This window comes from Bos grunniens, chromosome 24 (assembly GCF_055505025.1).
Source record: "Bos grunniens cultivar Pamir isolate PY7600 chromosome 24, Bosgru_T2T1.0, whole genome shotgun sequence".
Classification (NCBI taxonomy): domain Eukaryota; kingdom Metazoa; phylum Chordata; class Mammalia; order Artiodactyla; family Bovidae; genus Bos; species Bos grunniens.
The window spans coordinates 52,591,087-52,615,541 of record NC_141188.1 but is presented as its reverse complement, the minus strand read 5'-3'; the positions used below and the strand labels follow the sequence as shown (position 1 = coordinate 52,615,541).

The 24,455-nt window shown below is 42.4% G+C and overlaps 1 long non-coding RNA gene across 1 annotated transcript in view; it reads right to left on the bottom strand.

Annotated features, from left to right (window-relative positions):
• Window positions 1–24,455, bottom strand: part of LOC147346292 (uncharacterized) — a 64,332-nt gene that overhangs the window by 25,585 nt on the left and 14,292 nt on the right. Inside the window, exon 3 of the long non-coding RNA XR_015154096.1 lies at window positions 11,881–11,944. This is a non-coding gene — a long non-coding RNA (uncharacterized LOC147346292). The remainder of the gene's footprint in view (window positions 1–11,880; window positions 11,945–24,455) is intronic.

Here is a 24,455-nt window from a genome sequence, read left to right as displayed (position 1 = left end):
CTAGAACATAACATATTTTCTACAGGCTCTGGCTCATACTGTGGACGTTAATTGTTAATTCTTCTCCAAAAGCCATCTGCTTAACCGAAGACTCCCTGGAAATCTGGGGAAACAGCGCCACCTAGCAGTCCTCTATCTAAGTGCTTCGAAGCTGGGTTTGTTGACTGAGTCATTGGAAAAGGCTGACGGTTCTCTTGAGGCTGACCAAGCTGGAGAGATGGTCTCTGCAAATCCAGCTCTGCTATCAGTGAGCACGATCTGTTGGCGACAGCTTGGAGTCCATTTTACTTCAGGAAAGCAGCTCAGCTTAATATTCTGGGTGGATAAGCAAGGTTTTATAAAACTTCATTACTGTAGGTCATCTCACCTATAAGACTCCTTGGAGCTACACGTTTAAAAGATGAGAAGATGGAGGCCCAAGGAGAAAAAGTTGCTTCTTCATGGTCACGCAGCTATTTTATGGTTGGATCAGGCTCAAAAACTAGAACCAATCTTGCTGTTCACAGGATGGAAACTCTCTTTAAGTCTGGGCAGAGATGGAGGTAGGAACGAGACACAGAAGAGCATCCATCAGTAAGTAAATAAAGGTCTGGGTCCGTGTCTCTGAATCTATATATTGATAACACAGAAGACAGATTTTGACTTGTGTCTAGGATATGGACACACACCACGGACAAACCTTTGAGCAGCCCTCCAAAATGTCACTGAGATGACTGAGACCAATATTTGGGCTCTTCTCCAACCCAACCGCTCTGTGGGCTGGTCAGTCACATTTCCCCCTCCAAGGAGAAATGTTGCAGATTTTAATTTGGGAATTAGGGATTTTCAGGGTTTTCTTCTCTGAAGGCCCTTTGGAGCTTTGACTTCAAATGTGTCCAATGCTCTTCCTCTCTTGGGGAGGAACATCGTGGAGACTCAGCCTATTAGAGCAGGAATGCAGGGGACAAGGATTCGGCTCCTGGTCAGGGAACTAAGATCCCACGTGCTGTGGAGCAACTAAGCCCACGGGCCACAGCTAGAGAGGCTGTGAGCCACAGCGAAGACCCCACATCCTGCAACCAAGACCCAGCGCAGCCAAATAAATAAATAAAAGAATGAGTTGGAGATCCAAGTAGATGTATATTTGAAAAAAAAAAAAAAAAAGATCAATGCTAGGGCCCCACCCCAGACCAATTAAATATAATTCTCTAGTGTGGGGTCTAAGTACAGTAGACCCACCATCCTTATCTGTGATTTCACTTTCTGTATTTTCAGTTACCCACAGTTAACTATAGCTCAAAAAAATATTAAATGGAACATTCCAGAAATAAGTAACTCAGAAGTTTTACACTGTATGCTTTTTGGAGTGTTGTGATGAAGTCTTACACCGTACAGCCTGGGATCCCCAACCATTGACATTATCATGGGAGCTCGATCCAGGATCACCTCCTCCAGGTGACCTGCTTTTGACATGTGGTCCAAAGGTCCAGAGCCTAACGCCTTGATCATTCACCTCACTTCGTCTCATCACGTAGATATTTTATCATCTCACAGCATGATGAAGGTTGAGTTCAGTAGTACAATATTTTGAGAGATAAAATGACTACATATCCAAACGTTTATTACAGTATATAGTTGTAATTTATCTATTTTATAATTAATTATTATTAATCTGTGCATAATTTATAAAGTGAACATATCATAGGTGTGTATGCATAGGAAAAAACATAGTGTATATAGGATCCGGGACGATCCCCAGTTTAAGGCATCCTCTGGGAGTCTTGGAACATATCCTCCACAGACAATGAGTCACTCTGGTGTTCGTATCAATACGTATGCTGCCAGGGTTGAGAATCACTGGCTTCTAGCACAGAAAGGCAGAGTGGTCTGTCCAGCAACACGCAGGGAGCTAATGGCAGAACTGGAACCAGGTTTCTCCTCCTCGTCCTCTGCAGTCCTTCCTTGTCCTGCCACTGTCCACTCCATCATGCTCGGCCTCATGCGCAACCAGCTGACAAGCCAGGGTGGCCGGGCCCTGGAGACACAGTCCCGAGACAGCGGTCTATGCGAGGTCATCTGTGCACAGAGAGTGCTCTGAGCACTGGGCAAACTCAGCATTCAGGAAGAAGAAGCGCTTAAACGAAGAGGTGCCCCCTCTTAAACTGACCCCTGTGAGGGCACTGGGTCATGTTTTTTTTTTTTCCAACTATGATTTTTGAAACTGGAGAAATAACCCCAGAGTGGGTCTAGGGCCCCCCTGGAGATGGAACAGAGCCAGACCCCCCGATCACCTGGTCAGTGGAATACAGTGGCAGTTTGGGTCTCTAGGGTCCCCTCGTCCCTGACAGTCCAGTTACACCCCGTACCCCCACACACAGTCACCCTAATACACTGCCAAAGGCCCCTTTAGCGAGGGTCAGAAGGAGGATTCAAAGTGTAAACTGTTGGCTGTGTGGCAGGATTTCCAAGGAGATTTTTCCTCCCATTTATCAAGAGGCTCTGTGTCTATGAAATGACTCAAGTCTGAGAATGGGTTGAGGGATCTCTGCTTTCTATTGTGGTGATTCTATTCACCAGAGCTAGAGCTTTCCCATTTATGCAAGTCAATTAAGGCTTTAATAGCCTGCCCATCTATTTCTGCTCAAGGAACATCGTGATCAACGGGCCCATTCAATGGCTCTGCAGGCCATACTATTCTGATTGCTACTTTGGGTTCTGCAAACTCTTACAGGAAACACACCCACCTTGTCTTTAGCAATGCAATACCCCGTCTTGGTGCTGTGTTCCGTCATCCCCACCGAAGTCAAGGAGCCCTGTGGGATGGCAGCTGCCCACACCATCACTTCTGGCCATGGATAAGAGCCTGCACAGAGAACACTGGGGCTCCCCCATAAATGTATCTCCCCCAGCCTTGGTGAAGGGAGTGCCCTCAGGACCCTCTGAGGGGACACAGTTAGAAGGTTGGTGAGCTCATCTTGTACAATACAGGGGCTCCTGCTTTCCCAGCTCCTGAAGCTCTGGATATGTGCCTCTGTCTTAACACCTCATCCTGGCCCATCTCGTTAGGAGGACTGGCCAGGACTCATTACCTTACTGTCTTCATAAAGTAAGTAACTCAAAACCCCAGAGAGGCTAACTTGAACATTTTGCATCCAAACCACATCTCACATGCTACTTCTCAAACTTTAAAATAACTCAAAAATCCCATTAGACAGAGTGCCCCAGGTTTAAAAGACATCGCTGATCATGAGCCATGAAATGAAGAATTGCATCAATGCCAAAAGTTGAGAAGAATGATGGGGGCAATCTTAGCCTCAGAATCTGCAGGGGGAGGTCAGTGGTGACCAGGACTCTGTGAGCTGGGCATCAGCATGACCCCCCAGTTCCTCCCTTCAGTCAAGGATGCCAAAAAGAGGGGGAGGGTGACCTTGTGGGGCCAAGATGGGCTGAGAGCTCAAACCCTTTTGCCCCTGGCTCTGGCCTTCAGCGTTGCTGCGAGAAAAAATGCAGAAGCTTTAGTGGATGGCAAGTATCTGCCGCATAGATGGGGATTTTCATCAGGGTCCCCACTATACCCAGCAATGATGCTGCCTGCAAGCCCTTTTTTAGATTTGAATGTTTTGACCAAAATAACACAGTCTGTCCAAGCATTGAATTCAGGAGTCCTTTTACATTGTGAACTTATCGTGCGGCTCCACTGTGAAACTCTGGATTGGCTTGGTGTTTCACTTGGAATAGAGCCCAAGGCTCCTTCCACTGGCTGCAGGCGCTAAGCGATCACCGCTGTGTTTCCCTCTGGCTCGTCAGCCCTTTGTCCGCTGCTTTGCTCACAGTAGTCCCGATGCACTGGTTTCCTTGCCCCTCCTCAAATATGCATAGAGTCTCCCCTGGCCATTCTGCTTGGCACACCCCTCGCCCCGCTGTGCTCCTGACTGCCTTTGATCTTTGCCCAGATGTCACCTGAGAGCTTCCTGCATCCTGCCTCACCTTCCTCTGCCTCTTTTCCACTGTGGGTCGCCTTCCGCCATCCTGGGTACTTCATCTATTGTGATGTTGTCTGTCTCCCCCACTAGAATGGGCAGCTGCTTGCAGGCAGACACACCTGTCTCTTTGTCACTGCTGAATCCCCAACCCCTAGAAAAAAGCATGGCACGTGGTAGGGGATCCGTGAATACTTTATAAGTGAATGAATGAAGCTTCTATCTGTTTGGCTCTGTGGCTGAGCCTGTCACAGCTTAATCTTTGGGATCCACAAAGAGCTAGAAGTGGCCAGTTTGCCTGCCTTTTCTCTCTACCAAAGTGGAATAGTTTCACAGCCATCAATCCAGTTTGTTAGGAATTGCCCGAGCCTGGTAAGACGTACAGACATAGCAATTAACATTCTATGGCATTTCTTTTCTAAGTTCTAGAAGATCTTCTGGAGAAGGGAATGGCAACCAACTCCAGTATTCTTGCCTGGAAAATTCCATGGACAGAGGAGCCTAGCAGGCTATAGTCCATGGGGGTGCAAAGAGTCAGACATGACTGAGCAACTAACACTTAAAAAAAAAAAATTAGAAATACACACGGATGGCTAAAGCAAAATGTTTTCACTTCACCTTGGGCTTCCCTGGTGGCTCAGTTAGTAAAGAATCTGCCTGCAATGCAGGAGACCTGGGTTTGATCCGTGGCTTGGGAAGGTCCCCTGGAGGAGGGCATGGCAACCCACTCTAATATTCCTGACTGGAGAATCGCCATGGACAGAGGAGCCTGACGGGCTGCAGTCCATGGGGTCACAAAGAGTCGGACATGACTGAGCAACTAAGCACACAAGCTTGCAGTGTTCAGTGTTTTAAAAATGATTCTTATCCCTCTAATAATGGCCTTCATCATTTTGCTTGGAGAATGAAGTTTTAAGTAAGGGGACAGTCATGATTGTGACCCTTTTACACTAGATTAACTGTAACTTTACAAAAACAGCTCATGTTTATTTAGCTTCACAGATGTGCCTTGAAGGGGAACCCTAGAACACCTGAGTATAAACAGCCTCTGCTCACAAGAGAAGCCAGCCACACTCATCAGGTCTGTCTGAGTATTACTCCTTTTGGCCAAAGTTTCTACAGTTTATTCTGAACCCAGACTTATGTTCTGGAAACTGACTACAAAGTAGGGACATTCATCAGCTGGGGAGTCTCTGATATAAAATGCATTCTTTTACTTGTTGAGCATGGACTTAGAACCTCATGGGAGTGTTGAATATACCAAGTAAAACACTTAGAGATGCTCTGTAGATAGTAAGGGGAAGGGGAGATTTGATACTGGGAGAGAGGAAATCCAGGAAGGTCTCAAAGATAATGCATCTTTTGGACAAGCCCTGGATCTTCGAAGCAAGAAAGAAGCCATGCAGATTTAGAAGTAAGAGCATTCCAGGGAGAGCATGTGCAAAGGCCCTGAGGTGGAAACAATCTCGATGTTTCAGGACACAGGAGACTCCTCTGACTTCTTTCCCTTTCTCCCTTGGCTAGAATCCCAAATCCTCATGCTATCCCAGCAGCCAGCCTCTCCCTCTCTGTTAGACCCAGGGCCTTCCCAGCCCTCGGTCTGAACTCGCCATCTCAGAGTGGCCCTGCCCCCAAAACTTCTGTTGCCAGGGTCCTAAGACTAGTTCTTCCAGGTGAACCAAACCCCTTTGTCCTGAGGACTCCTGGTCTTTCAACATGGGCTTTCCTTTGCTGACAACTCCACGATCCAGTGGAGGTATTGACAAGACTCCAATCATTCCAGAGCAGACCCCTTCCCACCCCAGACCCTGCCCTCCCACAAAGGAGCTTGAAACGTGGCGGGTAAGAGAGAGCTGAGCTGCGTGGAGGACAGGCTGGCGCAATGCTCACTGGGCCCCCTTCTCACAGGCCTGGTAAGTGCGCTGGACTCCCCACCTCCCCACCCTACCGGGGGAAGGGGGCCAGCATTGAGGAGGAGGGCAGTGAAACCACCGCCCCCAGGGCCGGGCTGGGGTTGCAGATGAGGGGCCTGCCCCCCAGGCCACCCCTGGCTCCTGCAGGACCGCCCACTGGGAGGGAAGTCCCGATGGGAGAGGAGAGCCTCGCTGTGGGTTCCACAGCCTCTCCAGCCTCAGAGCGGTGTTCCATGAACGGTGTACAGGCTGCAGTTTCTTCTGAAATGGGTCCCGGCATATGAGTGTGTTCAGGTTTTTGCAATTGTTTCCCATTTGTCTCAGCCTGGTTTCCCACAGTTCCCAGGTCTTGTCAACAAGACTGGCGATTTATTTGAACAGAAATGACCTCGAGAGTGAATTTAAAGGCTGCTAAAAAGACAAAGGGGGCCAAAACAGTGATGAACGACCCATCATCTGCTCACTACAATCTTCTCGGCTGTGATGCTACATAGATACCTTCTAGATATCACGTAGCTGTTGTGTCAACCACATGAGGTGGGTCTTAGAGCTCCCATGTTGCTGACAATATGACTGAGGCTCAGAAAGGTAGAGACACCTGCCCAGGGTCACACAGCTAGAGAAGAGCCAGAGCTGGACACAGGTGTGTGTGGTTCTAGACATCTTCTTGCCACTCAGTGCACACATAGAAAGGAATATATGCTGAGTTTCTGTGGATCGATTATATTTTCTAATCCATGCTCCTGGAATGCGAAACAGGGCCGCAGGATCCCACTCAGTTCACCGGCAGGAGAAGCAGAAACAGGCAAGGACTGTGCACAGCAGACGCCAAGCCAGAGAGAGCACTGCTGACTTCCTATGTTTCTCTGCCTGGGGCAACCTGAGCTGGCTTTTCTTCTTCTTCGGATAAAGGGAGAGACACCTGCTTTAGTCAGCACCTTTGCTCAGTCCTGCTGCCTACCCTGCCCGGCAACAAGCTGGTCTGATGCATAAGCAAAGGTGGGAGCCACCCCAGCAATACAGGAGGAGAGCCACCAGGCCCGCGCTTGAAAACCTCCCATCCTCGAACTGGCCAGAAATTTCCCCTTGTCTCACAAATGCAAACACACAGGCACAGACAGTGGATGAACCCGGCCCAGAAAATGTTGCCAGTCAGGGCAGACTCAAGACGAGGGAAAAAAGAAAAAGAGCTTATCACCCACAATTCGTTAACTGATTCATTCATTTGGATTTATTAGAATGGCCAAGACCCTGCCCTCTTGGAACTGATATTCAAGTGAGAAAAACAGAGAATAAATGAGTAGATACACAACACACCTGGGGTGACTCAGAGCAGAGACCTGACTGAAGCGAGAAAATCAGGGCAAGGTTACCAGGAAGGGAACAACCTGCTGCGGGACAACAGCAAGGAGACCAAAATACTTGGGCTGGACTCAGTGAAAGGCAGAATTTACATGCAGAGGTAACCGGTGTTAGATCTCAAAGCTCTGTGCACAAGGGGTAGGTCTTTAGATTATTTTTTTAATAGTGATGCAAAGCCATGAAAAAGCTGAAAAGAAGGGAGCATCATGATCTCCTTGAGGTTTTTTTAAAAAAAAAATCACCCTTGTTACCATGTAGAGAAGAACCTACCATGTAGAGAAGAACCTACAGAGGACAAGTGGGAAACAGGGATGGCTTGAGCTCAAGGCGGGAGAAAAGAAGAGCATAAGAGGGGGTTGTACCCCGGGGGCGGAGCAAAGTGATTTGCTCACACATTACAAATGGGATGTGTGAAGTCTTTGAAGGATGACTACTTGGTTTTCATTCTCAGCATGTGGTCAGATCGTGGCACCATTGATCAAGCTGGAGTCTTGTAGATGTCAGAATCTGTATCAAATTAAGTGTTGTATCTCTAGCCCCCAGAACAGTGGATCCCACATAGGAGTTTAATAAACTTAAATGATCAGATATTAAATGCAGTGGTTGACACATGCACATATACACAGACACAAATATTTAACTATCCTACTTCCCTTTGGCTTTTGCTAGAGCTTTTTAGTTATTTTAGCTCTTTTCAAATGAAATTTTAATTGAACACCAATATGTAAAACAGACACACTGCAAACATTTATTCATGAACATTTATATTTGAGTTCAATTATGATATTTGCTCATGATAAAGTCAATCAATGAGGCCAAACAGTTCTGACCCATATAAACATTTGAAAAATCAGACGGTATGGATGACAAGTGCAATTTTTCATAGGTTCTAATTTCCAATTTATTTCTGTTTTGTTTGGTTGCACCTTATGAATGGTGAAAGTTTTAAATGTGTTGTATGCCAGTTAGTAATGACTTTGGCTACAGGTGAGAAAACAGTTTAATGTTAGAGGCTTAACCGTAAGGAAATTCACTCTTGATTAACAAAATTTAGTAATGCAGAAAAATGCATAGTTAGAAATAGTGGTTAAGAAGATTTGAACAAGTACTCTAAAGGTAGACGATACAGAACCAGCTCAACAGAGTCATAAAGGACCCCAGTGCCTTCCATATTTCCATCCTAGGCTGTCCTTTTACCTCTGGGAAGTCACTTAATGGTCACGAGCCACCAAAAAAATTATCAAAAAACTAGGTCAAAGGGTGGCCAGGACACAAAGAGACCTTCACTTTGTAAGCATCCTCTCCCTGCACCAGGGAAGCACCTTTTCCAAAGTCCTCCAACAGAATCTTTTCTGTCTAAGTTGCCAGACCACATGCTCAACTCTTGGACCCTCGCCCAACTATAGCACTTCCTGCCTGATAGCGGAGCAACACCAAGACATAATTTCAAGAAACTTTTCAATAACTAATCTGGGAACTTGCAAGATGAGTGATAGAAACAGGTTGTACAATGTGAAATAAGTGATTGTGTATATATGAAGTTGGACCACCTCCAGTGGCCAAAGGCAATTTTGATCGCATCTTTTCTGAAGATTTCAGAAAATGGAAATAAATGGACGCAAAGGAAAAAAATACTAAAAATTATGCTTTCCTACTTATCTCCTCAGAGTCCCATTTGGCTGCTATTTTCCCAGAATCTTCCTCTTTTCCACAAACCCTCTTTAAGAACTTGATCCTCTCCAAACTCCTCGCTGCCATCTTTCCTCACATCCACTCTCCCTGTAGTCACTGGCCCAGTCTCTTGATTTCCCCACTTGCACTACCCTGTCATTACCTTGCTGATCCTAAAAAGGCATGCAGGGAAACATTTCCCCGAAAGTGCAGGAGGGAAGAGGCCATCGTACCCCTGCTTCAGTAGGCTTCCTTTGTCCCATGATCATATTGAACAGCAGTTCCCACCTCCTTTCGTACATATTAGAGTCAGATCAGAAGTGCCCCAAACTTCCAATAAGGTCACCAAAGTCATTCATCAGTCAACAGTATCAGTATGCAGCACGGGCTAATTTACTGTTCTACTAATAACTCAGCAGCACAATATGAACAGGCTCTGAGCATCTGCTTCAGTATGACCTCCATAAACTTTAGGGCTGTACTCTTTGGTACAATTTTCTGTGATTCATGAGAGGCAGGCTTGAATTTTTTGTAAAAGCTGGTAGTATTTTCTTCAAGTTAAAAAATATGCTCATAGCTGGTAGAACAGCTTTACCCTGAAGGCCACACTCCACACACACACACAGACACACACACAGAGTAAGCCTGACAACACAAAGACAGTAATCTCCAGTGTTAAATTTGAAATGGAAACAATTTGGTCCAAGGTCTTTTCTTTCCCTTGGTCTATAGTTTTTAGATGAGCTAAACATACATTATTCAGTTCAATCCACCCCATGGTAGGTAAAACATGCATTATGAACAAATAGCTTTTCACATCATTTGTCCAAAGACCCCTGCAAATATACAAATGTATTAACCAAGAAAAGTACCATGCTAACATATTAGCAAGAAAGACAGGTCTCCCAAAGAACTCCCAACCCTGCCTGTGTACAGTGGTTAAAAGAAACCCAGGCAATTCAGTCTATGGATTTCATGCTGCCATGTCCTGTATAATAGGGATATTAACGCTTTCCCATTGGAAGAACTTTTAAAATGTAGAAATTCAGCCAAAAAAGAAGACCCTTTGCTTGAAATGGAAAGAACCATGACTCAAACCAGTGGAAGGTACCATTCCCCACCTTGCACAGGCTATTTTGAAAAAAGGATTTCCAGGGATCTTGCCTGTACACCTTGAGGGCAAGGACGGAGTCTCTTGTTCTCCTCCGACATGGATGAGATGATTTACTAGTAATGATCAGGCCAATAACAAAGCAGTGGTTGAACAACATGAGAGTCTCATTTTCAGCTCAATTTTCAGCACCAGGAGTTCAAATTATGGAGCATTCCCTTCAATGAAATTGAAAACTGAAAGACTACCTTGATTGCAAACCAACCAGAACTGAAATTTTTCTGTCTTGAAAACCCTTCAGGAATACTTTATGCACTCTGACTTGAAATAATGACTTCATTTCAAAATAAAACAGCTATGGATCTTGAGGTTGGCTTGCTTTTCTAATGACTGTGGGTTTTCTCAATCCAAGGCAGGAAAATTGGTTTGGTGTTAATCATTGACTCAGAGGAGGTAACCAGTGTCTTGGCTACTGTCCCGCCCCATTCGTTGACATGGATAGCTAATAGGAAAAGTTCTTTGCAATGGCAGGTCCAAACAGAAACCTGCTGCAGCCGTTAAGCCCCTCCTACACAGAAACTCAGGAGCTCTATGTCTGGTCCTGCCTCGCGCTCAGCGTTCTTAGCTGTACTACTCGACATCTCTCATAAGCTCAGGTCTCTATAGTCCAGTGGTTCTTTAGGCAGGGGACATGATCGTGAACTTCGTCTCAAGATCTGTAGTTGGTTTTGCTTCTCCTGCCCCCAACATTCTACTCTCATCTATAGTTACCCGAGTCATGAATATCCATATCCCAAGACATAGCAGTATCGAGTGCATGCAGGTATTTTCAAACTTTATGAAAATGAGTGGTCCCCCCTCACTTTTAGAATCATACATTCTGAGGACTAAAATTGGTCAATAGAGTATGCCTTTGCTCATGCTTTGGTTCTTAATCTAATGCCTCATTCATTTAATTTTCTGAGTATGAGTTCTTGGCACATCAAAGAGCTGCTGAAATGCAAGATAGCATGCTTTAGGGAGCAAGTAAGAAAAATCCCAACTCAAATGATTTTGACAAAGAGCAAAAAATTTTAAGCCCCATAACTAGAAGACTGGGGATATATTAAAACATTATTTTTTAAACTCCCTCGTTTTTTTTGAGGACTCAGATTTCTTCCTTCTCTTGACTCTGCTTAATTCAGCAAATCAGCTTGTAAGTCTCTTCCTGGTCACAAGATGGCTACAAAGTTTCCAGGTATCACCTCCTGACTTCACAACGTCCAGCAACAATAACAGCAAGAGAGAAACTGTTACCTTGTTCACAGCCAGAAAACCTTTCATAGGAACTTCAGAGGTCATACCCCATCCCCTCTTATTGCCTAGAATTGCACCACATTGCCACACCTCAACCAGTCACTGACAAATAAGAAATGAGACCACCTAATTATTTTAAGGTCAATCTTTATTGCTCTGGGCTGAGGTTATAATCCACCTTTTCTAAAAAAAAAAAAAAAAGGAAAAAAATAAGCAAAAAAAAGAAAAAGTGAAACATTAAAAAAAAAAGGAAAAAAAGGGAAAATTTGGACCAACTAAGTATGCTAAAAGTGATACTGGAGACTGAAATGTAAATAAAAGCACATTTATCAATTACTATATACCCAAAGCCACTATTTAATATGGTTAGATGTACTAAGAACTTCACGGTAAAGGCAGAAATGTCAACAGAGCCATAAGAAATGTACTTACTACCCTCGATAAGCAGGATAAACAGTAGTAAAATTTTTATTGAGTAGCAGAGACACCTCCACGTTTTAAGGTATCCTGCCTGAAAGGTTTTTGAAATCAGAGTGATTATTTCTCATCTAACATAAAATCGACTTACCACACAGCACACTGGATGCAGTTTATCTTCATTGGCAAGAGGTCTATAAACGCACTTGTGTTACCTAATGGGAAAAATCAATACATAAATACTCATTCTATGCTTTCAATACTTATTCTACAGCTGCCGTAATTAAAACAGTGTGCTATGAGAATTAAGGTAAGTGCATAGATCAATGGAACTGAGCAGAAACTCCTGGATAGATCTATACATAAATGACTCGTTGATTCTCAACAGACAATGCAAAGTAATCAAATGGAGAAAGAAAGGTTCTTCTCAACAAACAGGGTTTGAACAACCAGATAAAAATGAAACTTGATCCTCACCTCACACTATACGTAAAAATTATTTTGAGATAGATCACAGTTACAAACATTAAAAAAAAAAAAAAAAAGCTTCTTAAGGGACATAAGAAATGACTTTATGACCTAAGAGGCAAAGAGTTCTTAGGACGCACATTTCAAGAAAAACTTGCACAAAAATATTGATAGCAGTCTTATTCATCAGTAACTCCAAGCTGGAAATAACCCAAATATCCAACAGCAGAGAAATGAAAAAAATATATATTTATAAAATAAAAAATTAACCACTGGCACATTCAACAATTTGGATGAATATCAAAAGCATAGTGCTGAATGAAGAAGCCAGCCACAAGAGTACTTTGTGATTCTATTTTAATTCTATTCTGTTCAAGGACAAGTGAAGCTAACCTGATGTGCTGCAATGAAGAACAGTTGGTACACCCACTACTGTATATAAAATAAACAACAGGGAGCTAGTGTATAGCACAGGGACTATACTCAGTATCTTGCAGTAACCTATAATGAAAGAGAATCTTCAAAAGAATATATGTGTGTGCATAACGGAATCACTTTGCTGTATACCTGAAATATTGTAAATCAACTATATTTCAACAATTAGAAAAAAAAGAACAGTTAGCTTACTCTGGGTAGAAGAGGTGGAGAATTGACTGGGGAGAAGCACAAGTGGTGAAGGAAAGGAAATGTTTATATCTTGACTGGAGTTATAAACTTGAAGGTATGCGTGTAGCAAAACTCACTGAACTGTACACTTAATATCTGTGTGGGGGATTTTTTTGGTAAATTATTTCTGAATAAAAAGTAATGCACAATTGCATGAATATGTGAGTGCTGAATTTTAAGTTGCATTTTTCTTTTATATCTATTTTAAGATCTCTAAAATTGTGACATCTTTTAATTGCAGCCTAAAGAAACTTTCCAGCCATCTGGCAGTGAATTTTTTAAAAAATAATATCAATATTTATTTAGCAAAAATTTTGCTGAAGTATAAGATATATGCAGAGATCTTAAGTGTACAGCTTGATAATTTGTTATAAAATAAATAGTCCTATATAACTACCTCTGAGATCAAAATATAAAACCTTACCAGCACCATGGAAGCTTCCCACTGCCCTCTCATTACTATGCAGTGTTCCCATGAGTGAATACACCACAGTGGATTCTGATATTAGTTTCTGGTGGTTTTAAGTAAAACTGTCAGGAACATTCTTGTATACTTTTGGTGTGCATGCGCATTTGTTTAGGGGTCATAAGGTAGGCATATGTTCAGCTTTCCTAGGTACTATCTAATAGTTTTCTAAAATGGTTATGCCAGTTTGCATTCTTACCAACATTATATAAGAATCCCAGTTGTTCTACACCCTTGCCAAAAATTGATATTGTCAGATTTGTGTTTAGTTTTTGTTTGGTTGCTTGGTTTGTTTCCATTATGCATCAGTTGGGGGTGGGAGCAGGGGCGAGGGAGGGGGAGTAGAACTAATTTTTGCTTTTTTTTTTAATGTTCTGTTGTTATCTTATTGTCCTCTGTGGTCTGTTATAAAATTGTGTCCACGAAACTCGTCCCCGGTGCCAAAAAGGTTGAGGACTGCTGCTTTAAGTGTCTTCAAAAAGATTACACGATAAGGTGACTTTATATGTTACAAGCAAAGAAACAGCGTAGCAGGGAATGTGGAAATGTCACAATTTAGTGTTTTTCTTATAAAGCCACAACCCAACAACTAAGTGCCATGAATGACTTGGGAAAGTGTTGATGAAGCTGCATTTGCCATTGACCAAACACACAAGGGAAAGCTACTAGGGAAAGATTGCTAGGCCCAACCCCAGATGACGCAACTAGAGGCAGTAGAATTTGCCAAGACTTCACGGTCCCTGAGACACAGATGATCACTGCCTGGTATACAGATGAGGAAACTGAGTAATGAGCAGAGGAATCTCAGATGGGTGCAATTCTGATACCTGTGCTCTTCCCACATAAGCCAAACAGATGTAAAAGAAGCAAAGAAAAAAGTCATGACCTTTGCCCTTATTAATCATCATAATCTGTAATTCTCAGAGCCATGATCTTAGTAGCACAGCCCTCAGCACAACATTCTGTGCATCCAAGCAAAGCAGAGATGGATCCCCACTTTGCTGTGAGAAAACTCAGAGGCTAATGGACCGCTGTGATCACAGAGCTGGTTGGAGAAGCAGAACCAGGAACAGGATCAGAACCCCCCTCCCCCCCCCCCCCCCGCCCCTCACTCTCAAGGGCAGATCCATATGCTTCATTGCCATAGGAGAAGTTAGCCAAGCACACCGATCTTCTGTCATCTGTGTCTGTCCTCAGGCTTGAGCTACAGGCAGAGTATGGGTTTGGGGGATGCAAGGATTTATTGGCCTCCTCCCGACCCCTTACATACTCCATTCTCTTTTCTCAGACAACTAGCACAAAATAACCTGAAAAAGAACATTCACTCTCGGGACTTGGTGTTTTAACTGATTTCTCTTCTCCTCAAGTGTCGCCAAGGATTTCAAATCCTACTTAATGAAGGACTGCAGAAATATTTTAGAGGTGATGGTCTTCTTGAGGCACATAAACCAATGGGTTAGTTAGGCCTAGAGATTAAAATATCCAGCAATCATAGGAACTACCTTGCCCTGAAAGGGCATCTCCATTTAGAGCTAAGAGTCTCTTTGAATTACACCATTCATGATAAGGATAAAGACTTCCCAGCCCACTGACTCACAAAGATGTGTTTAACTAGCCTAATTATGCCTGAAGTGGCAAATTGCCCTTACAAGAAAGCTAATGCTTTTCGCCAACGTATCAATGATCCAACTGTTCCTTTGTCTTCATAATGATTGGGTTAACAAGGCAGGAAACACCTTTAAAAATCAAGTTTGTGTACATCTTGATTCAATGTGGCTGTCTGAGAAACCGTTTTCTCAACCAAGGGGGAACGTCCCAGCAACTCAGACAACTGGCAAAACAGAATACATGTTTCAGAGGCATAATTAAAAAATGATATACAAAGATTTGTTTCCAATGGGTGATAATCTCTGTAGATAAATAAGTCTCCAAGCCACAAGCACCACTGGGAAAATAAATAATGAGATTCTGGCTGGAGCTTGCTTGGCACTGAACAGTGGTCCCCAGCTGGTGGGAAAGACCTCCCTGACCAGCAGAGGATCTTGGGAGTAGCCCACCGGCCATGTGGAAGACGAAGGTGCCATTCTAAGGCTAACTCAATCCCACTGGTGGGTAAACAGAGGCATCTGTGTGCTAAGCTGCTTCAGTCAAGTCCAAATCTTGGCCACCCTATGGACTGTAGCCCACCAGGCCCCTCTGCCCATGGGATTCTCCAGGCAAGAATACTGGAGTGGGTTGCCATGCCCTCTTCCAGGCAATCTTACAAACCCTCATCACTTATGTCTCCTGCATTGGCAGGTGGGTTCTTTATCACTAGCACCACTTTGGAAGTGCCTTTTAAAGGTTAAGATTACTAAAAGGTAATAGATGGTGAAGTTAGAGGAAACTGTGAGACCACTGAATTTTCTTCAGTGTCTCCAACTTTTGCTCTAAAATAGACTCTGGGAGGAATCATTTTGTAAAGTAAAAAATTCTCCTGTTATATAAATAGCTCTCCCCTCATCTTTTATGCTTTACATGTTTGGATTTTCATATGTTGACTTTTTACATAAGGCTACATTTCAGAAAATGGAAGAAAAAATCATTATGTGGACATGGGAGAGTCAATAAAAGTCAGGGAAATTTGCATCAAATTATTCAGAAGCACTCCCTTTGATAATTCCCTTTTCAGTTGATCAGAGAAAATATTCTCTCCATTGAGAGGAGGAGAAGGTTCCTGTTGGAAACCAGTGAAATACAGAATGACTTCCCAGAGAATGTGGATCTTCACTGAGTTTAATGGACATTCAAATCTTCTAAAATGATTAGTGCATTGGTGAGATTTATAAAGCTGAAAGAACTTTTGTGAATACTAATATCATAGGCCACTCCTCAAAAAATCATTTTCAAATAAATAAAAGCTTAATTTAACTCCCATATTAGAGTCAAAAGCATATCTGCATAGAAGAGACTAGGAAAAATTCTGTAGTAAAGAAACCTGTTAACATTGTTTTACATACCATTTCCCAAACATTCAATCATGGAACCGTCTTTTCTTATAATACATAGCAACTCCTCAAGCGTAACACTCTGTGAAAAATACGGTTTTAGTTAAGAAAATATTGAAACTGTCCAACTTCCTCATTTACTTGGCGGGTGGGGGAAAAACAACCACAGTGGAGAAAATGTAGTCTTTTCCAGTAAGTGGTGCTGGAAAAACTTGACAGCTACATGCAAAAGAATGAAACTGGAGCATTCTTTAACACCATATACAAACATAAAGTCAAAAATTTATTAAAGACCTAAATGTAAGACCAAAAACCTTAAAGCTACTAGAAAAAAAAACCACAGAATATTCTTTGACATAAATCATAACAACATGTTTTAATCTGTATCCCGAAGCAAGGGAAATTAAAGCAAAAATTAATAACTAGTACATAGTTAAAAACATTCACACATCAAAGAAAATAATTGACAAAAATGAAAAGACAACCTACTGAATGGGAAAAATATTTACAAATCATATGATGAAGAGGGGGTTAACATCCAAAATATATCAAGAGATCATACAACTCAAAAAAAAAAAAAAAAAAGCAATCCAATCAAAAAATGGGAAGAAGACTTGAATAGACATTTTTCCAAAGAAGACACACAGATGGCCAACAGGCACTTGAAAAGATGCTCAACATCACTAATCATCAGAGAAATGTAAATTAAAACCACAATGAAGTGTCACCTCACACCTATTAGAGTCAGTCAGCTCAGTGGCTCAGTCGTGTCCGACTCTTTGCAACCCCAGGGACTGCAGCACGCCGGGCCTCCCTGTCCATCACCAACTTGCAGAACTTACTCAAATTCATGTCCATTGAGTCAGTGTTACCATCCAACCATCTCATCCTCTGTCGTCCCCTTCTCCTCCTGCCTTCAACCTTTCCCAGCATCAGGGTTTTTTCCAATGAGTCAGTTCTTTGCATCAGGTGGCCGAAGTATTGGAGCTTCAGCTTCAGCTTCAGCATCAGTCCTTCTAATGAATATTCAGGACTGATTTCCTTTAGGATGGACTGGTTGGATTTCCTTGCAGTCCAAGAGACTCTCAAGAGTCTTCTTCAACAGCACAGTTCAAAAGCATCAATTCTTTGGCGCTCAGCTTCCTTTATAGTCCAACTCTCACATCCATGCATGACTACTTGAAAAACCATGGCTTTGACTAGATGGACCTTTGTTGGCAAAGTAATGTCTCTGCTTTTTAATGTGATGTCATTAAAAAGAACACAAGTTACAAACATTGGTGAGGATGTGAAGAAAAGGAAAATCTTGTACTGTATTGATGAGACTGTAAAATTTGTGTATTCACTGTGGAAAACATTACAGATCTGTGTTAAAAAACTAAAAATAGAACTACCATATGACTCAGCAATTCCACTCCTGGGGATATATCTGAAAAAAATGAAGATGCTAATTTGAAAAGATACATGCACACCAGTATTCATAGCGGCATTATTTATTTAATACAACTGCCAAGATACGGAAGTAACCTACGCATTCATTGACAGATGAATGGATAAAGAAGACATGGTGTGTGTACATGTATAATGGAATTCTGTGTGCTCAGTCACTCTGTCTGACTCTTGGAAACCCCATGGACTGCAGTCCCCCCAGGCTCCTCTATCTGAAATTTTTCAGGCAAGAATACTGGAGGGGCTTGCCATTTCTTCCTCCAAGGGAACTTCCCCATCCAGGGATAGAACCAGCATCTCTTGCATCTCCTGCATTGTCAGGTGGATTCTTTACACTGCACCTCCTGGGGAATTCATAATGGAATTCTACTCAGCCATAAAAGAGAATTAAATTTTAGCATTTGAAACAACATGGATGGATTTGAAGGGTATTATCCTAAGTGAAATAAATTAGACAGAGAAAGACAAATACTGTATGATATCACTTAGATGTGGAATCTAAAATATAACACAAACTTGTGAATAATTTAAAAGAAACAGACTCACATATGCAGAGAACTAATAGTTACTAGTGGAAGGAAGGGGAGGGGCAAGATAGGGGTAGAGGATTAAGAGGTATAAACTACTATGTATAAAATAAATATGCTCTAAGGTTATATTTTGGGCTTCCCAGGTGGTGCTAGAGGTAAAGAATCAGCCTGCCAAAGCAGGAGATATAAGAGACTCAGGTTCGATCCCTGATCAGAAAGATTCCCTGGAGGAGTACATGGCAAGTCACTCCAGTATTTCTTGCCTGGAGAATCCCATGGACAGAGGAGCCCAGTGGGCTATAGTTCATAGGGTTGCAAGGAGTTGGACATGACAGGTGACTTAGCATGCAAGCACCCATGCACATCAGGTTATACTGTACAACACAGGGAATATAAGAACTGTAACTGGAGTATTATCTTTCAAAATTGTGAATCACTGTGTATATCTGAAACTTATATAATAGTATATATTTTATATATTATGTATCATATATATTATACCTCAATTTAGAAAAAAGTAAATCTGATCCATCAGTTAGGACCTGGCACTTGATCTAACTTTTACCCAACTTCTCTCTATATGATCCTGAGGAGCACACTCATTAAGGAATCCTACCTGGCTATTTGTCAATTGTGAATGGCAATATGGAAGATTATAGGACAACATTTTGTCCTCTGGGAGGGGTACATATCACAAAACTCATCTGCTGACTTATCTTCCAATATGGTACGTCTCCTCTGGAAAGAATGGCTCTGGTCCCATTCTAGTGTCATCTGGGTTAAGTCAGTGCATGGGAAGAGAATGGTGGGTGTCTGGCTGTACTGACCCTCAGTATCTCAAGAGCCAGTTGGGGTATATAGCGGTTTGGATGAGAAAATGTGCCCTGGATCATGTGAATTGCTTGAAGGAAGCTCTAAGCAGCTAACAACTCCATTGTTCCATCTCTGTTCACATGGCAAAGCTGATCATCTACTATTCCAGTCAAAGGTCATGGGAAATCTAAAGGACATACCCTAAGTTTTGTTCAACTAAAATTAAATTGATAGATTAAATACAACTAAGTATTTTCTCAAATTTAAATTAAATTAAATGTGATGTCTTTTCAAAATTTATGTTTTCTTAAATGCAAAATAAAAGATATTCGCCAGATTTCTAGTACATGAGAAGAGAAGGGGTTCTTATGATATCATAGTCCAGTCCCATAGTTTCATGGAGTGATTAAGACAGATAAAATGGTCATACAACTGGTTACTAAGACGCAACTAACAGGTATTTTTTTTCCTCTATAAGTATCACCTGCTGAGAGTCATTTAGAGTTAAAATACACCCTAGCATCAGGATCCATATTAGTGATCTTGTATTTATCACTTTGCTGTCCCTTTTTTTTCATCCTATTTGTTTTGATTTCTAGTGTGTTTACATTTCCCTTGAAACTAAGCTTTCAGCAGTTCAAATTTTGTCTGGAAAAAAAAAAACAGTTTAAGCCACGATACTGAAAAAATTGGTTTGGACTATTTCAGCTAGTGAGTATTTTTAAGAGAATCTCTGAGTTTGAAAACAAGACACTTTGGAGACTCATAAAATTGGTTCAGATGATGTTTAAAAAATAGAATGTGACGTTTGCCAACAAGCTAAACAAAAAATGGCATACAAGTAATTTTTCTGCTTACATAAAATTTCTTGTAGAAATCAAGTATTAACTGAGGCTGTGGTGATTTTCTTTAAAGCAGCACAAGAGAGAAGCTTCCTGGTCCAGGGCCAGAAAAGTACCATCATCCCTTCCCATCATCACCTCCATCTCTCCATTTCACTCAAGCCCCAAGCACTCATCATAGCCATGAGCCTACAGGAAGCTTAGCCCTGTTCATTCTGCATGCCCCAATCCATAGTTGATAATCTATGGAAACTGACTTTCCTGATAGAATAAGTCCTGGTTATGATCAGGAAATGAATGGAACAGGAACATGACTGCAAATTCTGAATAAACCCAGCGCTATCTAGGGTATCAGTGGAAACATGTTACCCCATACCTATGTGAACTCCTAGACAGGATTTCTTTTGAATTTCCTTCTTATTACCCAAAGGCTAAGGCTTTCCCATAGGGAGCTGAGACAGGAAGTGATGGAGTTTTGCCCATAGAATTTAGGACTCCTAATACTTCATGGGCTGGACACCTTGGAGACTATATTCCGTCTGAGCATCCCACCAATGTCATCTCTCCTGCATATTCCCCTTTTAGGCTAGGCTGTGGGTCTCCTAGAGCAGAGCCAGACTCAAATATTCACAGGAAATGCTCAGCATAAAAATCACATTCTGTCAAAATCCACTAGACCTGAAAAATGGTGTGAGCTACTGAAATCTAAGGAAAAGCAATGTGTTGCTAGAAATCTTATTCCCAGGCTAAAATGCTTGAGAGAAATTCACCTCTTCATCACCCACTGTCATGAATTAGCAAGGGGGAAAGTTGATTTCTGAACTCATTAAGGGAAAGAGAACTGTCAGAACTATGTCAGTAATATTTGTGGAGTCTGTGCAATTGTACATTCATGATACGATTGTAGATTAAAGATATCTTGATCACCTGTGAAGACACCATCACGAAGGCAGACATCAGACTGAAAGCCCCTTAGTCCTTTATGCATCCCTGTCCTCTCTCTCTCTACACAAACCCGCTATAAAGAAAGGATAACCTATATTAATTCATATGGCAAGCATGTGATCTTATGATTTGCTAACCCTCCCAAAGGTATCTGGGATATTTGTTAGGCTCAGAGGTTAAAGCGTCTGCCTCCAATGCGGGAGACCTGGGTTCGATACCTGGGTCTGGAAGATCCCCTGGAGAAGGAAGTGGCAACCCACTCCAGTATTCTTACCTGGAGAATCCCATGGAGGGAGGAGCCTGGTAGGCTACAGTCCACGGGGTCGCAAAGAGTTGGACATGACTGAGCTGCTTCACTGCCAGAAGCAGTGGTTTCTTTTGGTAAGCACTCTTTTTGATTTAACTCAACTTCAAACCAAACGTGCAGCTCAACAAAGCTGAGATCCAGTCCAGTTTGGTAATTTACTTTCTGTATAGATTTAAGGAATAAGAAGGATCATTTATATTTTTACAATTATTATTCAAAAGAGTATTTGTCTGCCAAAACATGTGTCAGATTGAACAACTGTGGAATCATGGACTAATCAATCACAGCCTGGGGGAAATAGACTATAAAATAAATCTTGAATTATGACAAGGGTATGATGAAAAATAGAAAAAATTATTTGTGAGTTCCTTTAGAATAATTTTATTGCTCAGAGATGGTAATGTTTGGACTCTCCAATAAAGTTTCTTCCACCATAGCTCTGGGTGTTTGGGTACTTTTTAAAATTTTAGCACTGGGAGCATTCCTGGCAGCTCAGTGGTGAAGAATCTGACTCCTAATGCAGGAGACACAGGTTCAATCCCTGATCCAAGAAGATCCCACAAGCAGTGGAGCAACTAACCCTTCATTACAATATTGAGCCCGTGCTTTAGAGCCCAGGAGCCACAGCTACTGCAGTCCGAGGGCCCTAGAGCCTGTGCTCTGCGGCAAGAGAAGCTGCAGCAATGGGAAGCCCGCACACCGCAACTAGAGAACAGCCCCTGCTCTCTGCAGCTAGAGAAAAGCCCTCTCAGCAGCAAAGACCCAGCACAGCCAAAAATAAACATACAAATAAATAACATTTTTAAAAAATTCATAACTAAGATAAAGAATTCTGGCACTAAATTAGTGGGCCTGTTTTAGGTTGCAAAGGATTCCCTGTGTATAAGAAGAATAACATCAAAATGTGGAGGCCATTCACTTCCTTAATCTCAACAGATCTGCCAATAGGGAGAGAGGACTGCTCTTCAGAAAGACAGCTTCCTGGTGGGCCCCAAGGCTGTTCATTCACTAAATCTTGTCTGACTCTTTGTGACTCCATGGACTGTGACACGGCAGGCTTCCCTGTCCTTCACTATCTCCTGGAGTTTGCTCAAACTCGTGTTCACTGAGTCAATGATGCCATCAACCATCTCATCCTCTGTCACCCCCTTCTCCTCTTGCCCTCAATCTTTCCCAGCATCAGGGTCTTTCCCAGTGAGTTGGCTCTTCACTCAAAATATTGGAGTTTCAGCTTCAGTATCAGTCCTTCCAATGAATATGCAGTGTTGATTTCCTTTAGGGCTGAATGGTTTTACCTCTTTGCAATCCAAGAGACTCTCAAGAGTCTTCTCCAACACCACAGTGCAAAAGCATCAATTCTTGGGTGCTCAGCTTTCTTTATGGTTCAACTCTCACATCCATACATGATTACTGGAAAAACCATAGCTTTGACTATATGGACCTTTGCTTGCAAAGTGATGTCTCTGCTTTTTAATACGCTGTCTAGGTCTGTCTTAGCTTTCCTTCCAAAGAGCAAGCGTCTTTTAATTTCATGGCTGTAGTCACCATCCACAGTGATTTTGGAGCCCAAGAAAATAAAATCTGTCATTGTTTCCATTGTTTCCCCATCTATTTGCCATGAAGTGATGAATGAATATTGAATTCTTGAATGTTGAATTTTATGCCAGTTTTTTCACTCTCCTCTCTCACCTTCATCAAGAGGCTCTTTAGTTCCTCTTCACTTTCTGCCATAAGGGTGGTGTCATCTGCCTCTCTGAGGTTATTGATATTTCTCCCGGCAATCTTGATTCCAGCTTGAGCTTCATCCAGTCCAGCATTTCACATGATGTTCTCTGCATATAAGTCAAATAAGCAGGGCAACAACATACAGCCTTGTTGTACTCCTTTCCCAATTTTTAACCAGTCTGTTATTTCATGTCCAGTTCTAACTGTTGCTTCTTGACCTGCAAACCAGTTTCTCAGGAAGCAGGTAAAGGAGTCTGGTATTCCCACCTCTTGGAGAATTTTCCACAGTTTGTTGTGATCCACACAGTCACAAGTTTGGGTTTCCCAGATAGTTCAAATGGTAAAGAATCTGCCTGCAATGGGAGAGACCTGGGTTTGATCCCTGGGTTGGGAAGATCCCCTGGAGAAGGGCATGGCAATGCTCTCCAGTCTTCTCACCTGGAGAACTCCATGGGCAGAGGAGCCTGGCGGGCTCCAGTCTATGGAGTCACAAAGAGTCGGACGCAACTGAGTGACTGCTACTTTCACTTTTACTTTCTTCATACAGTCAAAGGCTTTAGCGTAGTCAATGAAGCAGAAGTAGATGTTTTCTAAAATCCCCTTGCTTTTTGTATGATCCAACGGATACTGGCAATTTGATCTCTGGTTCCTCTGTCTTTCCTAAGAAGGTGGGGCCGTAGCCCTAGACAAATAAAAGTGATAGGGTTACTCTCTGCTTCCTTGACTGTGAGTCTAGGGATCAAGGCTGCACTATTGGGTCCATGAACTGTTTGATGGAGCCATAAATGTGGAGGAAAACAGCCTTGGAGGTTAGCCCATAATGAACTCTGCTTCCTAGGACAAGATTGGGCAGGTGAAAAAACACATGAGCCTGAAAGTGAGCTAGAAAAGGTAATTTCAGAAACATTGTCCCTGTATGTCCCTGTTGTTTCATTTGTAAGTGAATAGTCCATTTTTAAAACTGACTTGCCTCAGTTGTGATAAAAGGAACAGAAAGAATGAGATTCAGTGCTGTTCTGATCATGCTGCCCACATCCCAGAGGCCAGGGAGAAGACAGAAATATCAATGGTTAGAAGAGTACGCCAAAGGTAAGATCTCCAACTGATATGAGTCTGATTTGACAGTTCCATCCTGTGCATCAGCTCACAGGCCATAGGCATCATTGGGGGCTTATAATGTACAAAGTTTGGGATTAATTTTGCCTAGATCTGGAGGGCAGAGACCTAGGCCGGCTTCTGGGCTGTTTTATTAAAGATCACTGCAGTCTAGAGCTGAATTGGAACATGAGAAAAGGTACATTTTATGAAGATGAATCAGAGTTTTATTCCAAGGGAGAATTGTTTCTTTCTGGGATCCGACCATCTTCTTTTTAAAGGAAACTAGAAGAGCACTACTATGCTTTCTGAGATACTGAGCCTAGGCCATGACCTGTGTCTTGGACACTTTAAGTTTCCAACAGTGGAGACAAAATAAATGTCGTCACCAGATACAACTTGAGCTTAAGAGATGTGCCCTAGAAGGGAAGCC